At 31.6% G+C, this 17,272-nt stretch overlaps 2 long non-coding RNA genes and 1 pseudogene across 2 annotated transcripts; all 3 read left to right on the top strand.

The window, feature by feature from the left end:
• The first annotated feature begins 2,788 nt into the window (after positions 1 to 2,788).
• Positions 2,789 to 3,839, top strand: LOC104750097 (uncharacterized). The gene is made up of 3 exons (XR_761525.3): positions 2,789 to 3,220; positions 3,310 to 3,386; positions 3,522 to 3,839. It is a non-coding gene; the product is annotated as an uncharacterized LOC104750097 (long non-coding RNA).
• A 456-nt stretch (positions 3,840 to 4,295) lies between these two features.
• Positions 4,296 to 4,771, top strand: LOC147925201 (uncharacterized). The gene is made up of 2 exons (XR_015585336.1): positions 4,296 to 4,410; positions 4,519 to 4,771. It is a non-coding gene; the product is annotated as an uncharacterized LOC147925201 (long non-coding RNA).
• A 3,410-nt stretch (positions 4,772 to 8,181) lies between these two features.
• Positions 8,182 to 13,614, top strand: LOC109129456 (protein neprosin-like; annotated as a pseudogene).
• Positions 13,615 to 17,272: the final 3,658 nt, after the last annotated feature.

Below are 17,272 nucleotides of genomic sequence, written 5' to 3' on the forward strand. Positions count from 1 at the left end.
AAGGAAGAATCGATCCAATGACTCATGAGACGACAATCCTCACCGTTGACGAAGCCACCTCCTCCTCAATGACGTCCCGTCTCCAACACGACGCCGAGCACTACTTCTTCATATTCTTTTTTCCTCCATTGTCTCTGCACGTCTCCTTAACAAGCTTGCTGCTGGTATCGCCACGAGAAAATACAGAATCGCAGGATTAAGATGGTGATATTGTCTGAACAACCAAGAGAAGCCAATGATAAAGAGAGGATGATGCTGATAAACTATAGAAGAGGAGGATTTGATTGCTTGTTTTACGGACACTTATGAGAAGCTAAGCACCGCATCGTTTTGTGAACTACCTTGTGATGACTCTAGTCTACTACTGCTACGTCGGACTGGCTTAGTGGCTTTTGATGACTACTCAAAAATTGACCCATATTGTAACACTAGTATCCCAAAATTACACCACAAAGCAAGAGGGACATGCCCAATCACTAAAATGTTTTTTTTGTTAAAAACTTAAAACCTAATAATTCACACCTGGTTATTAATCTCAAGTTATTAATAACAATGATATCAATTTTTTATCATTAATTTTTGGGAAATTCTCAAAAATAGCACCAAAATAAGTTTTTTTTCCAAAACTAGCACAAAATCTCTAAAATTCCAAAATTAGCATCAATTAATTTTTTAAAACTAAATTCGAAATTCAAAACACTAAACCCTACCCCTCAAAACTATACCCTAAATGTGAAATTGAGAACCCAAACCTAAAAAAACAAAATTCTAAAAATTAATTTAAAATATTTTAATATATTAAATAGTGCTATAATTGTTCATAAAACTTGTATTAGAGCTATTTTAGGGTATTTCTGTTAATTAATTTTTTTAGTTTTTAAGTATTAAGCAAACACAACGAACTTATTTTTGTACAGAAAAACTATACATCAATCAAACTCTGTAGAAAAATAAGTTTGTTGTGTTTTATTGTTTTATGTAGTAGTTACACAACCAATATATGGATATATCCTCTCTAAGATTACAATTTCTGTTGTTGTTGTTGTTGTTGTTAAATTTACAATCGATCGACCCAGGAGCGCGTCCTCTGTTCAATTGAGAGCGGATATTAGAACAGCAAAAACACCTAAGCGTTGTTGTGTTAAGAATCCCTCTTGCTTTGTTCTTGTTCATGACTCAGTGGCAAACAACACATAAACCCTACCTTTGGGTCAACCTTATTTTTGGTTGTTCGGAACTGTCTTCCGATTCTTATCTTGTGTTCATAAACAAATTAAGAAGATGACTTTACAATAAGGATTATTCAATAAATAATCAATTTGAGTTATGAAATTAACAAAATTTACGCATGCATAAAAAACACGTATTAGGAATGAAATTCATTTTCTTGGTTAACATCTTGTAATGATTGTTGGTTTTGCTATATTTTTCTAATTGTCTACCGAATCATATATTGTATTAGCTTCTCCAATGATCTGAGGTTGGACAGTGTGGTGGCCGTCATCTTCTTCATTCCTCAATTATTGTTCTCATGACCATCTGGACTGCAATGGCTGCTCTACTTGTCTGTCTCAACTTCGCAATGGATCTGTCCAATTCAAATGCTCAAACCCTTCCCTAGTTTCAGACTACGAAATTTGCGTACTAATTATCTCAACACCCCTACCCCAAAAATTGGTATCATAGTATGTCATATACAGATAAATGTAAATGGTTGGACCTTGTGACTTACATGAAGGTGAGCTCTCTTAACACCATGGCTGATTACTTTAGCTTGTATTTTTTCAGATTTAAAGAGTAACAATCTTCTAATTTAATGCATCGCAAAAATAAACTAATCGTCAACAGTTAGTAAAGTCCAAAATTAAAATTCCATTTTTTTTTTGTCGGCCAAAATTACAATTCCATTTCTTTCACTATTTCACATTTCTTTTTTTTTTGGTTCAATTAAATAATAAAATAAAAATTTCTTTTTTTTCTTAATAGAAAATACAATACACAAATCAGGCAACAAGCATTCATTTGGTCCCTACATAATATAATATTGAAATCGAAACACCTAGCAAACGATTTAGAGTTTTTGTCTTTAATTTGTATATATATATATGTACATAACTACAAAGAGTTGGTTAAAAAATGTTTTGGCTTCAATTTGTATATAAATACAAAGAGTTGGTTAAAATATAAAAGAAATACATAACACGTGATAACAAACTACACTCTTATCTTTTCCTCTTCAATCTACTCATACGCTTCTCGATTCTTCCACTGATTTTTTTTTGATAAAATGTCTGGTTTTATATTTTATAAGTGAGACGATTACATTAAAAGTAAAAGATGCTTAGATCAATTAGAGAATTTACAAATGTATTTAACCCATCACTACTCACCTTAGAGTTTATGCCATCCAAGTACAAACTAATTCTTCTTTTCTTTGACAAAGCTATGAGAAACACGATTCACGGCCTCATAAACTTTGGACGTCATGTACTCATGTCACTGACAGCAAATTCTAAGAGCTTAGCACGAACATTCACAATCCACATCTTATAAACCAAATTATAAAAACGTACATAATATAATTACATATTTAAATAATTATAACCAGCAAAATTAACACGAAGTAGTAAATTGTAAAAAGAACATTAAGCATCCAAATTCAATTATTAAGAAACACAAAGTTTTAAGAGTTCTTAAGAGTTTTTCTTTTTGTCTCTATTAACCAAAAAAACGAAAAAAAAACAAAAAAAAGAGATGAATGTAGTTCCCGGAAGTGAAGGTAGCAATTGAGATAAGGGTGGTCCACGCAGCGTGTACAGACTACAGAGTGTGTGTAGAGCATGTGATATAAAGGTATCAAACAACTTTTGTGGTTACAAATTGCAGAGCAACTAGTATTTAAGCTAGCCTTGTTTCATCACCATTTCATCAATACAAGCTTATAATAACTCTTCACATACATTTTGCAATCAAACAACTAATCAATCAAAAGATGGAAGGCAAAACTTTGATTCTAAGTGTGCTCCTAATGAGTCTATTCATGGCACAAATTCAAGTTGACGCAAAGAGCTGCTGTCCGTCCACCACTGCTAGAAATATTTATAACACTGCCGCTTAACTGGAAGTCCCAGGCCAGTATGTGCAAGTCTCAGTGGCTGCAAAAACATTGGTGGGACGAAATGTCCTCCTGGATATACCCATGACATTCTCGAAAACACAGGTAAATTGATTAATATTGTAATTTATTATTGTAATAATATGACGGATCAAGATTTCATTTTCTTGATGTGTTTTAAATTTTGTTTCAAGGTGATGCTGTCACTAATACTGCAAGGTTGGATGCGTATCCTCTGTGTGTGGTGCTTTAACCACTATTCAGAACTTTGGTAAAACAAACAATTCCCATACGTATATATATATATATATATATATATCATTAGTATCATTTTTAAAAATATTTGATAAGATAATATATATATATATATATATAATATCCGTTCATATTATGTCTCGATAATTAGATGCAAGTGAAGTCGTGAATGGAGCGGTTGAACAATGTGCCAACGCATGTTCTACAGTCTGCACCAAGGATTCGATGAATGCAGTTGAAACTGCCTAGACAACTATATCTATCCATGAAGATACCACATACATCTGTGGGTGAAGTGTGGTCATCTTTTACAATGTTGTTTTCATGTTTTCAATAATTGTCGTGTATGTGACAAAACATTTAAGATTCTTGCACTCATTTGTGTATGTATGTAGAAGGTTGTCAATCTATAGATTGTATATGCCTTCTACTTCTTATCTTTTAAATAATGAATAATGTGTTCGTAATAGTCTTCTACTCTTGACCATTTTCATTTGATTTGTCTACAACTAAAATTAAAATTAAATTTAAAATTAAAATAATGAAAAAATTTGAAAATATAGGCTACCACTAAAATTAAAATTATCTAAAGAATATATGAGCGATTCAGTATAAAACAAAAAAATTGTGTCAAAGAACAATGTTTGTTAATTATTGAAGAAGGGATAAATTTATTTAGAGTTCAAAAGACAGAAATATTTAGATTTATTAATTATTTTTAAAAGATATAACTATTAGAACAAAAAATTAGGATAAAATATACGAATAACATATAGTGAAAAAGACAATTTTATAATGAATAAATGTAACCGACTAGAAATAAATAATTTATGAAAATTAAAATATGATAAAAAGTCGTAACTATTGTTGACATATATGTAAATTGATTAATATTGTAATTTATTATTGTAATAATATAACGGAACAAGATTTCATTTTCTTGATGTGTTTTAAATTTTGTTTCGATGCTGTCACTAAATACTGCAAGATTGGATGTGTATCCTCTGTGTGCGGTGCTTTAACCACTACTCAGAACTCTGGTAAAGCAAACTTCCAATATTCATATGTATCGTTAGTATCTTTTTTTTTTCTACTATTTGATATGATAATATATATAATATCCGTTCATATTATGTCTCGATAATTAGATGCAAGTGAAGTCGTGAATGAAGCGGTTGAAAAATGTGCCAACGCATGTTCTACAGTCTGCACCAAGGATTCGATGAATGCAGTTGAAACTTCCTAGACAACTACATCCATCCATACAACTGGAGGTGAAGGGTGGTCATCTTTCACAGTGTTGTTTTCATGTTTTGAATAATTGTCGTGTATGTGACAAAACATTCACTCATTTGTGTGTATGTAGAAGGTTGTCAATCTACAGATTGTATATGCCTTCTACTTCTTATCTTTTAATTTTGGGAAAAAGGCTAGACCCAAATTATGGGTTTTATTACCTAAATAACTCATAAAATATTTGGGTTATTTTAGTTTTTTTTGTTCTTAAAATACCTTTTTTTTTTTATATAGGAAAAAAATTACCAAAATATCCCTCCTAATTTTTTCTGTAGGTCGCGGATATTTCGAATTTTTTTTTTTTTTAAGTCTTCCATTCAGTTGTCACAGATTTTATAGACGTAGCATATTTTATTATTTACGACAGATTTTTCCACGACAGATATTTTTTTTTGACAGCTTTTTTGTAGTTTGTTATGACAGATTTAATTTTAGTGACAGTTTTTTGTTCTACGACAGACTTATTGTTGTTGTTACCACAAACTTTCATAATTTATGACAGATTTTTTTTGATTAGTCGGTACAGTTTTGTTTTTGAGACTATTAGTCTGTCGTCACATGGCAGATTTGTTGACGAGAAAATAATTACTAGATTGACATCAAATGATAACAGATTTAGTTTTGACAACGACAGGTTTTTATATTTCCCCGAAAAACTGTGGCATGGTGGCAGATTTTTAATTTTAAAAAGAAATCCTTGATTAACCCACAGTCGAATTATTGTTATTTCATGTTACGGCAGATTTTGGTTTATGTAATGACTGTTTTTTGTTTTTTTTAAAAAAACATATGCGGTTTAGTAACAGATTTTAAAGAAAATAACAATTGCTAGAATGACTTTAAGAGTGTTTACAGATTTATTTACGTTATTATAGATTTTTTTAAGTTATGACGGATTTGTTTTGAAATTCATATGATGACAGATTTGTTTTAAAAATCGTATAGTGACAGATTTATTGTTTCTTTTTTTTTAAGTTATAACAGATTTGTTTAAAAAATCATATGCTGACAGATTAAAATAAATCCTTTATTAAAAATATATTAGAAAATAATTTAAGTTCAAATTAAAATTAAGGAAACTTCCCAAAGTAAAAAGATAAAGGTTTTTTGGACTTTTAACACAATATTTGTGTCAATCTGGTTCTGTCGATCATTTGGGATTTACATTAGTTATTTTTGGGCAAATTTGTGTCAAACTGAGTAATTTTCAGTTTAATTTTAAATAATGAATAATGTGTTTGTAATAGTCTTCTACTCTCGACCATTTTCATTTGATTTCTTTTTATTTTGGTATTAGTATCCAACGATTATATCAAAACTTTTCCTTTGAAAGGAATGATCCTATAAGACCATCCCAACAATTCTATTAAGTTGCTCAAAATTAAACTAATCATATAATTAATACTAAACTAATTTATTGATATAACTTCGTGGAATAAACTGGTGAATTACTAACTTATGCCGACAGAAAACAAGATTTCCCCAGAGTCTAATGTTCAAAAAAAGTGAAGCAAAGGTCGATACTAAAATGCTAAAAGGATACAAAGATAGAAGAAGATCCCCAATTGCAAGACAAACCAAAACTGAAAAATCCGATACAAAGGAAACAAACTAAACCCATAAAGGAAAACAATATATTCTTAACTAGTACATATCGAAGATGCCCTCGGCCAACCAACGATAATCCAAACATCCCATTAAAAAGTCAAACTGCCTAAAGAAACAGAACTCCTATGCTAATCTTCATAACCGAGCAAGATAGAACCACTCATAGTTATTCACACTTTCTTCTGGATACGGCGACGTCATAACAAGGTGACAATTCAGACCTAGATAGAAGCAAAACCATAGGAACATATCTCAATCAGATCTGAAATGCAGAGATAGGAGCGAACAATCCATCATGGTAACACCAAACTCGAAAGCACAAGATCGGTGAAAAATCGAACCAGAATGAATCTAAAGAACCTCCAAATAGATTGAGCAGAACTTGATGGGCTAGCAGTCACCACGACGAGTAGACAGATAACAACAATAAGATAGGGAACCTAACCTTCTATCCAAACAACGAGAGATAACCAACATGTTCATATCCCCAGACCGTAGGAACAGAATAAAGCTTGCTGATAATCTCTGCAACTGTCAAAGCCTACACTTGTAAATACTAATTTGAAAACACAAACACCAAGAGAAAACCACCGTTCTTAGACTAGATTCAGAGGACGATTTTCATTATTGTTTTTTTGTTTTTTGGTAAAGGAGAGAGGCAACTCCCTCCTACAATTTATTCAATAAAGAATAAAAAATTTACACCCGAACCCGACGAGGAACCGAGTTCCCGTTCATATCATCCAACAGTACCGAATCAACCGCATACGACCATTCTTCCAATAAATGAAAACCAAGTTGCAAGGAAAAAACATAGTTAGGTAAACCATCAACAACACGATTAGCCTCCCAATACACATGAGTAACTTAGACTAACTAGTCCTTTATGATAAAGCCATGGCACAGCCGTACCAGGAAAGCCAGAGGGTGAGACTCGTCCACTCCGGCCCGAAGAAACCCCACCACCAACTACGAATCCACCGCCAACACCACACGCCTCCAACCACGCTCCCAATCTAACAATAACACATAGTATATGCCCCACAGTTCGGCCAAAGGAGCTGAACATACTCCAATGTTCAGTGCAAAACCACTAACCACTACCATCCTGGATTGCTGCCCCCCCCCCCCCCCCCCCCCGCCGTAGCCTGACTTGGGTTTCCATGCGACATGTCGTTTGTGTTCACCGTGACTCACCCTTCATTCATTCGTTCTATTCCACGCATTAAGTCGCTCAACCCAATCCCTTGTATTCGACCCGCCATTCACACTTGCGTTTGCGTGAACAACCTCCGCTACCACTTTTTTGATAAAACCGAGTCGATCTCGACACAACCCTCGCTCCCCAAACACATCTCGACACCTCCATTTCCAGCTCCACCACGCTGCCATCCCAAAAACAGTAGGCCAGTTCTCGCCACCCGAACCTGCCTTAATATTTAAGTTATCCAAAAGAGATTTTTCAAAAAAAAACCTTGTCTCTCCCTTACCGGCACCAGACGTCGCCACAACCCAGCCATAGCCTGGCAGTCCCTCAATATATGTAAAATCGATTATGTGGCGCCACTATAGACTGTGCACACGGCCGACTCTCCCATATGCCGCCTAAAGCGTTCCATATTCGTAAGAATCACTTGGTTATCTAGTAACGATTTTCATTATTGTTTGTGATAACATTAAAAGCTATGACTAAATTAATTGTATTGTATACAGGTCCAAAATGAAATAATGAAATAATCTATTTTAAGAAACAGTATACACTTTAATTGGATGTTATTTTAATTGATTTCAAAGTCTTTTATTTTATAAATAAGAAAATCTAAGTATCAACCTTTATTGCATAGATTTGTTGCATTTTCTTTTGCATGAACTTTCCATAGGCCTCTTTTCAATAATATGCAATAAACATGTATAGATTCATGTAGTAACTCAACTCTAATACTAGAGTCTAGAACAAATCACAAGGCTCTATATTTTATGATCAACATTTCATACTATGTATAAAAAGGATTGACCCAAACAAAAATAAACTCTTCAAAACATATCAAAAAAAAAATTGTGTGTTTTTAGTCATGATCACTCGGATGATAGCGAATTTTGTGTTCAACATTCTAACCATAGCAGTGATGCTGAAACAGATCAACTCTTGAAAAAAATCAACAAACCTTTTCTTAAATCTTTCAAAGTAAAACATTTTTGCAGGATTTCACGGAGAATGATTTCATTTTTGCTCATTTTTAAATTGTACTTATATGTGTAAATAATTTCTTTTGTAGATTCCATACGGAGATGCCGATAAAAGATAGAAGCAAAGACAAAATAAAGGGATCTCCGTCTGGAATCTACAAAAGAAATTATCGGCATATCCAATTTTTTCTTCCAACGGCAGCAGATCTAGATTTTCAGATCTAGAATTTTTTAAGCTTCGATCTTCCTAACTTTGGGTTTAGCTTTTTGGCTCTTGTTCTTTCCGTCAAGTTTAACCTCAGATCTGGCCATTTTTATGGCTGAGGCAGTCTCCAACTGTTACTTCACTGCCTCTGATGAAGATTCTTCACCAACGCAGATCGAGATCTCCTTCCTGTTTTTAAAGAGTCGTTTCTCCTGAATGGTCTCTAGGTTTTGGTAGTGTCTCACCGCCCCCGGTAGCTCCTCTTTGAAGCAACATAAAGGGTCGCACGACATGCTCATTCGGTTCTAACTAGTGGTAAAGGAGGTTCTTGCAATTTAAACCGTTGTGTGTTTTTCTTCTCTCAGATTTGTTTTAATTGTCTTAATAAGATCTAGGTTTTAATTTTTCTTTTTTTGGATCTCTTGATTCAATTCCGGGAAGTGAATGGATGTTGTGTATTTGTCTGTCTGAGTTGTTTCCCCTTAGCTCACCTTGTTTGGTCTTAGTCTCCGGGAGGGTTTTGTACTCGCCGGCTTAAGTCTCCGGAAGGATTAATTTCCTTGTCGGCCTTTGTATTTTATTCTGAAGTTATTGTGAATATCAATGAATCATTCAGACGGAAAAAAAAAAGATTCCGGACGGAGATATAATAGATTGTGTTCAGATAAAAAAAAACCATCCAATTTATGATTTATTGAAAAACCACACCATTCAGGTTCAGTATATATATATATATATATACTGAACTCTATGTTAAAAAGATATATATTAAAGATAAAAGATTAAGTAAATTTTATGAACCTGAATGGTGTGGTTTTTCAATAAATCATAAATTGGATGGTCTTTTTATCTGAACACAATCTATTATATCTCCGTCCGGAATCTTTTTTTTTTTTTTTATAATATGAGAAGTTTTTTTTTCAACTTTTGCTAAGGAGATGACACTTGGCTTCCTATATTTCTGACATCTGTATTTTTTGGACCTAATTAACTATAGTTTGGACCCAATTTACTACAAGCCCATAAACTCCAAAAAAAATCATCAACATTTTCTTTCTCCCTTCTTTAATCAGAAACAAATGCAGCCCCAATAATCTAGAGCTACCTTTTATCAGTTGTCGTTGGTTTCATCTTGGAACTATACCAACATTAAATTAAATTTACAAGTTTGAATTCTTAGGTTTAATTTCTATGTTTGAATCTAAAAGCAAACTATACAAGAATTATCTTAGATATATTATAAAATCTTCTATATTTTTAAATTAGTCTATCATAAATTAATTTGGTTTCAGTTTTTACTTTAAAAGTATGAAACCATTTTCTATTTTTAATTGGTTTTCAATTTGTTTTACTTTTTATTTGGGTTGATCAGTATTTTGTTTTAGGTTCTATGGTGTATGAACATAATTACTTAGGTTTGATTTTAAAGAATACCATCATTTTATGCATTGCCTTATATATACCCACTATTTTCCTCAGTTTTCATTTTTGTTTATATATATAAATTCTCATTTTTAACTTATTATTTTGAAACACTTGCGAATTTATGATCATTAATATTTGATTTCAATTTCTTCTCTCTCTTAAAGGCTCAAACATTATATAAAGTATAGTTTTCTAAAAACAACCTATTACCATACAATCACATCCTCTTTCATACAATTGTGAAAACTAAAACATTTACTTTCTATTCTATCCTCGATTCAATCACCAACGAACAACAAAACACCGGTAACAATAGTATCATTGTTCGGATCATCCGTTTTTGGGAAGTTCCTAACTTTAAATTTGAATATTTTTTTCCACAAATGTAAATTACCTTTGCTTTGTTCATCTTTTGATGCAATCATTTTAAAATACTTATAAAAGAAAATAAATAATTTCATGTGTATTTGATTTTAAAATAATTTTAATATATAATTATGTTGAGAGTCAAATTCTAAGAGTAAGAGTTGAAATAAACATTACTATATTATATCATCTAGTAATAAAGTAAAGTTTTCATTTGGAAAGCTACAAAAGATTGTCATATGATGTTCCCTTCTTTCACAAGTGTCATTTTGTTTCTTTTAATTTTTAATGTAACAGATAATTTGATGATTAAATAGTTTAAGGATATAAGATTATAATATTTGGATTGTATAGGATAATGTCAACTAATAATTTGCTATTTTATTTCCACACTTTAATATAAATAATTCACATGATCTTGATATTACATTATTTTATTTCATGTTCAATCCATTTAAAATAAACTAAAGTATATTTTAATATATAATTTCTAAACAACTAAATGATAATTGAATATATATATATATATATATATATATATGTTTTTAATAAAGATGTAACTGTATATATTTCTGTTTAAAGAGAGAAGTGAATATATATTTAAATTCATGATTTGATTAACTAAGATGTTCGTATTTAGATTTATATTTATAATATATAAATTGAAAATATATTTAAAACAATAGACAATTTAGTTATTAATTCACAATAATGTATTTCTATAAACCTGACACATTTTTTGTTAACTTTTCTATTCTATCTCATCAATCCCATATTTTGTACTAACTCTCATTTATTGTAACTTTCATAATATTTTATAGTAATGCAATGAATAATTAATAATAGTATTTAGAAATATTACATATATAACAAAATATATTGATATGTAATGATTGCATATCTATAACTCTCACATCGTTTATGCAACTCCTATAACAATTAAATACTCCATCTGTTTTAATTTAGTTGTCGTTTTAGGTTTTCAATAAAAATGTTTGGTGAACGTTCCAGTTTTATCCATGTTGTTTTAAAGTTTTGACCAATGAAATATTTATAAAATATATTAATAAAAGGTAAACCAGACAATATAATAGTTTTTTTTAAGTTTGTGTGAGAAAACCTTAAACGACAAGTAAAAAACTGGAGAAAGTATAAATTACATTTACTTAATTGATATACAGATTAGTGTATTTCTTATCCAATTAAATAATAATGTTTTCATATTCTCTTAACTATAATTTCTCTTATAAATAGAAAGACACATTTTACTAACCCTCATATCTCAAATCTTACATAATATTTTTATTTAATTAATATTGTTTTAACTAACAATTTCCAAAATTACAAAAGATATCTAAAAACAATGTAAACTAACTCCGTACGTAGCACAGAGTGACTACTAGTATACTATATAGTGTTGTTATTTCCATCACTTGATACTACTAGTAAACATATTCAACAAATAGTAGACAATATCTATCTAAAAATTGTGTTATTTTGACTCAACAAATAGTAGACAATATCTATCTGGGTTATCATTTTTTTTTTAATTAGCTTCATTTCTTCTAACGTCATTTCTTCGTAAGATGCAACCAATTTTTGTTCCACAAGGATCAAATTTCAAAGTATGTTGACTCAACTCTGGACAATCAATGGTAGATGCCCAAAAAACAGTATCCCAATTAGAAGAACGAGTAGAGAAGATATTCTACGAAGAAGATCGGTTGAAAGATATAGGAAAAAAAATTCGAACGACAATTCCAAATTTCATGAGGTACATATATTATTCAATAAGCATTTGCATAGCAGTAATTATTAGTATAAATTTATTATATGTATATGTACATCGATAGTATGCCGATATAAACATGTGGAAACCTTACATACAAACGAAAAAAGAGTTTAGCCTAGCACAAATGTGGGTTACGGCTGGCCCTGGCTCAGAAGTTAACAGCATTGAAGTTGGGTGGCAGGTCTTATATTATTTTTCAACTATATTTTCACAAGTATATACATATAATATTCTTAAAATTTTCATTTATTTGGTATCCTACTTTTTTTAAGGGAGATTCTCAAAAATAGCACAAAATAAGTTTTTTTCCAAACTTAGCACAATCTCTAAAATTCCAAAAATAATACTAATTAATCTTATAAAATTAAATCTTAAATTCAAAATACTAAACCCTACCCTTCAAAACTATACCCTAAATATGAAATTGAGAACCCAAACCTAAAAAACAAAATTCTAAAAATTAATTTTAATTATTTTAATATGTTAAATATTGCTATTTTTGGAAATTTATGGAATGTGTGATATAATTGTCCATAAAACTTGTTTTAGTACTATTTTAGGGTATTTCTCTTTTTTTAATCAGGTGTATATATCCGGATCTTTATGTTGACGAAAACCCTAGCATTTTTATTTTTTGGACTGTGAGTCAAATGTTTATACTGATATTTTAATTTTTTTTTCTTTCTATTTTTTCACGGCTATGTACTTATATTTAGGGGAAAAAATTCCTTGTTTGTTGTTTCGTAACATAAAAATAGGCCGATGGGTATAAGTCAGGCTGCTACAATCTTGATTGCACCGGTTTTGTTCCTGTTAACAAAGCATTTATCGTAGGTGCTACTATAAAACAAGTTTCCACCTTGAATGGCCAACAATATCATATTACAACCACTATATGGAAGGTTAATGTAGTTAAGACTATTTGTCATCATATAACTTCAAAAACTACCATCCAAAAAATGAATGTTACATTGTTATAGGATCCTCATACAGGGAATTGGTGGTTAAAATTTAATGAAAACATAGTTGTAGGATATTGGCCTTCCATATTGTTTAACCATCTCAAAAATGGTGCGAGTCAGATTAATTGGGGAGGAGAAATTATAAATTTTAATGATGGGTCGCAACTCGCAACACACGACAACGAAAATGGGGAGTGGACGTTTCGCCCAAGAAGGATATGAAAAAGCTAGCTATTTTAGGAATCTTGAGATACTTGATGAATATGATAATCTAAAACCACCTGAGAGAGGTTATTCTTATATGACGAAAGAGAGTTGTTACAATGTTAGGTCTGGCTTTGATAGTACATGGGGACTTAATTTCTTTTATGGAGGTCCTGGTCGAAATCGTAATTGTCTATAACCATAAATATATGTGTCATATAAGTATGTTGTAAAACGAGTAAGGTATGTTATTTACCACCATCAGATAATATCTATGTGATTATGCAAATAAGTTATAAGGAAAAAATCAGTCTTGGAAGTTGGAACCATACATAATGTAAGCTAAAATCATCAAGAAATTAAATTGAGTTAATTAATTAATTAATTTACAAGATCTTTTAGTTTTTTTCTTCTGTAATGTTATTGTTTTGGATACTTCCAGATAGTTGAATTTCTTTTTCAGTGGAGAACTTCATATATTTTGAATAATCGAGAAAATTAGGGTAGGTGGAGTAGTGTGACCACTAGTAGAATTGTTCTGTATAGTTACGGAAAAAATTGTAGGTATATCATAGAATTTGTAGCAAAATAATATTTGTTACAAAATTGCGACAAAAATATTTAGTAATTATTTGGTCGTAGCAAATTTATCAGGTGTAACTAATTATCGCAAATTGCTACCAATTTGATACTAACTAATTAGTAGCAACTACCTACTATTTGTGACATTTGTATGTCGCTATTTGCCACACATTAAGTCGGAAATATGTGTAACAATTAGCTTCAAAATGCGACAATATTAACGTCGCTAGTTTGTGACAATAAGCTACCCAATCAATCGTTGTTATCAAATGCGACACAAAGGTTGTAGCTAATTAGTTACAATTAGCTTCATATTTAAAGTAAGGATTAGCTTCATATAGCTTTGGGTATTTGTATTAGCTGCATAATAGCTCGGAAATCGTTGCCTTGTAGGTCAAGTTAGAAATGTAGCATCAAACAGAATTGTTTTGCAAATATCATTGCAAAACTAAATTACAAAAGCTCCGATTAAACCATAGTTTTAAACAGAAAGAGTTTTAAAGCAGCTGACAAAATACAGAGTTTTAAATAGGTAGAGGGATTAAAGAAAGCAGGGACAACAAATTGTTCAGAACAGGGCACTGCCAAGAAGCACATTATTGTCATCGTCTTCTTGCTCATGAGACTCGTCAGCAACAATAGTGGGATGAATGGGATGGTCGTCATCATCCATTGCTGCTCCACCAGTCGCAGCTTCAGGATTGGCATCTCGGTTCTCCATGTTGTTGCCTTGAGCCATCAACTTTGTAGTGAGTCTCTCTGAGATCCACGATTTATCTCCCTAAATGTTGTTATCAAAAACTGCATCAAACTAATTGTGAGAATGGGAAAGGTAATACCTGCTCAACAGGAGGTAAGACCTTCTCCTTGAGATTGGTATCCTTTGAACTGTGCTCCATCTTAATCCTAATGAATGAAACAACTCATTACCCTTAACAATCCAAACAAATGATTCAGAAATTGCTTTCCCAAACCTGGAAGTGATAGTTGTAGAGGAGAGACCTACAACACGTCAGTATATATATAAAGAAAACGCAACCTGTTCTTAGCCAGTCATTATAGGAAAAAGATAGAAAACAAATGCAAGTCAAACTGGAACCTAGTTACTTAAGCTTGTGTCATTCTTCTTTCTAAAGCTGATCCCTGATTTCTGAAAATCAGTATATGTGGTCTTTGTTGAACTAGAAATGGCATTAGCACTAGCATTACTGCACCGAAGTAATAAAACATAATAAAAGCTCATGGTGGAACAACTCACAAATGGCCCATAATAAAAGAAATGGAAAAAAAACAAGCAAAGGCTACAAGATGGTAATTCACTTACCCACACCAACAAGAAAAATAAAGATGAAAGATGACAAAGAGACCACAGCAAAATCTGCTTGTCCATGAAGCTCATTTTGCAATAGAAAATAAATCTCTTCAACTCTAACAGCTAAATACAAACAAGTCACAACTAAAAGCAGACCTGCAAATTTTTAACAAGGACCAAAAAAGAATGTTCTGTTCAGATAGACTATTTGCAACAAGGACCAATTATGAATGTTCTGTTCCAACATCCAATGAATTAAGATGATCAGCTATTAGAAAGTAGAAACACATGGTTGATAACACTTTCAATCTGAAATTGGAGATCAAGATAAAAGGGAGAGGAAATCGAGAAGCCTAACAAACCAAAAGGCAACCTTTCAGAAATAGCAAAACTCAGAATCTTAAAACAGAAGGAAAAAAAACCGAAGTTAGTCTCTCTATACATAATTCACCTGAGACGGAGAACCAAAATCAAAAGTAACATACAAAAGTAAAATTCCAACTTCAAATCAAAGATACGCTAATTAACATAGAATTAAGCATCTATAAGCTGAATTCGAAAGCGATTAAACGAAGTACAAAACGAAATTTAGGCAGAATAATAATTCAAACATAATCTAAAGCCCATAACAAAATTCACAAATCCAGCACAATTATATATAAAAAAAAAAGATTAAACAACACCAAATCCAAACCCAAAACTTACAGTGTCAATAATTAACCCCCTATCACATTAAAACCCTATATTAGGGAAGCAAGATGTGTATCTTGCGGACTAAGTAATATGGACCGTAAAGTCCATTAATGAAGTGAAGCCCAACCCGAAGAATATTCTAGATCTTGATTTTACTTATTGTACAAGTTATTTCTTTATATGTTTAGGAAAGTTTATATTATACAGTATTAGCAATATGTCAAAGCTAATCACTATATATATGTATGTCTTAATCTTATGAAAGACAACTCAATAAAATTATTCTATTTTTATTATATTTGACATGGTATCAGAGCAATCGATCTAGTGGGTCAAAACTAAAAGCTTCCGCATCTTGTGTGATTTTTTCGTGATCATGGAAAATCTCATCGACGAAGAAGATGCTGACGATGACGATGAGATTGATCGTTAGGTTATCTAGGTTTTTTATTATTATTATTAATTTCTGTTTCTCTCTTAACTTAAGTTGGGAGTTTGGTGTTTTTATTTTAATTATTATTTGGAGGTTAGTGGTACGTGTCTGCGTTTTTTTTTCAAAGGTTTAAGTATTTGGTTTTCTATATCTGATTATTGTTTTATTTCGCTTGTGCAAGAGTTGTTAAGTGGGGGATTCTTACGCGTGGCTATAGTTAAGGTTTTGTGGGTTTCACAGGAATTAGTCATGATTTTTAAAATATTTCAATATTTTAGTTCGGTAATAGTTTTACCATTGTCAGGGAGTTTGGTTATAGTTTAATCAATAGGGGGATTTATTGGAACATTTATGTTTATGTTTAGGTTATTATTAGTTCGATTTGTGGATTGTCCAAGATAAGGACAATTGTTTGTGGAGTTGCAGGATTTGCTCCCATGGGATGTTGTTATTCCCTTTTAACCAAAACCGAGCTGAAATTTCATCCCTTTTCTCAAGACTGAAGTTTATACTCTGATGAGTTTGTTGACATGATTTGTCCGTCCTTGACAAGCATCCACGACATAGGTGTTCCGCTTTGTGGTTGCATAGTTTGCGTTTTGCATCCCACCTTTGTCATGCGGGGGAGTATTAGGGAAGCAAGATGTGTATCTTGCGGACCAAGTAATATGGCCCGTAAAGTCCATTAATGAAGTGAAGCCCAGCCCAAAGAATATTCTAGATCTTGATTTTACTTATTGTACAAGTTATTTCCTTATATGTTTAGGAAAGTTTACATTATACAGTATTAGCAATATGTCAAAGCTAATCACTATATATATGTATGCCTTAATCTTA

Source organism: Camelina sativa, chromosome 16 (assembly GCF_030686135.1).
Source record: "Camelina sativa cultivar CO46 ecotype springtype chromosome 16, ASM3068613v1".
Classification (NCBI taxonomy): Eukaryota; Viridiplantae; Streptophyta; class Magnoliopsida; order Brassicales; family Brassicaceae; genus Camelina; species Camelina sativa.